We start from the raw sequence: 797 nt of genomic DNA, 5'->3' as shown, positions 1-797 counted from the left end.
ACACTCTCCATCCTCCTCAAACCACAAAAAAGCAGAAGTGTTTTAAAGAAGGTGTTGGTGACTCAGTGTCTGTTTGGTTAGTGCTGTCTAGTATTTCTGCTACAATTAGACAGCGAGCGTTACTCTTCTGTGCACAGTCACTCTTAGATTTTTTGCTGTTTCTAAATATCAGCTGAAAAGAGCTCTGACTCTAAGAGCAATGACGCTCACTTAAAAGCTAACAGTGGCTAACGCTGTCTTCGCTTCTCGGCCTTTTGGCTAAGATCAAGTGTTGTACCTGTTATTGAATTTCCCTCAGGATCAGTAGAGTATCTATCTATCTATCTATCTATCTATCTATCTATCTATTTATCTATCTATCTATCTCCACATGACTGTCAAATGAAATATGATTTTTCTAAAATTTTTAATTTTGCCTCAAAATATTATTTAATTTCCCTTTCATTTGGTGCGAGAAGCTGAACATTTTGCATCTTAAGATCGTAAACCAGTAAATGAGGCCTTATCTGTGCTGTGCATGAGCTAAAGCTTTGTTGATTTTGCTATCTGGGCTAAATGCTAAATTCATGCTAATCCCTGGTTTATGAGTCATTGATACAGCTGAAGCTCTACTAATTGCTAATGAAGCTAAATGCTAAATTCAAGCTAATCCCTGGGCGATGAGTCACTGGCGTAGCTTATGTCTTGCTAATTGCTATCTGAGCTAAATGCTAAATTCATGCTAATCCTCACTGAGGAGTTTAATGAGTCACACTGTGAGATGCCTTGGAGAAACATACGTTGGTTAATCTGAGAGG

At 38.0% G+C, this 797-nt stretch overlaps 1 pseudogene; it reads left to right on the top strand.

Annotated features, from left to right (window-relative positions):
* The first annotated feature begins 238 nt into the window (after window positions 1-238).
* LOC124065505 lies at window positions 239-349 on the top strand (annotated as a pseudogene).
* The last annotated feature ends 448 nt before the right edge of the window (window positions 350-797 follow it).

This window comes from Scatophagus argus, chromosome 9, assembly GCF_020382885.2.
Source record: "Scatophagus argus isolate fScaArg1 chromosome 9, fScaArg1.pri, whole genome shotgun sequence".
Classification (NCBI taxonomy): Eukaryota; Metazoa; Chordata; class Actinopteri; family Scatophagidae; genus Scatophagus; species Scatophagus argus.
The sequence above is the reverse complement of the archived record's forward strand: the minus strand, read 5'-3'. Positions and strand labels throughout refer to the sequence as shown.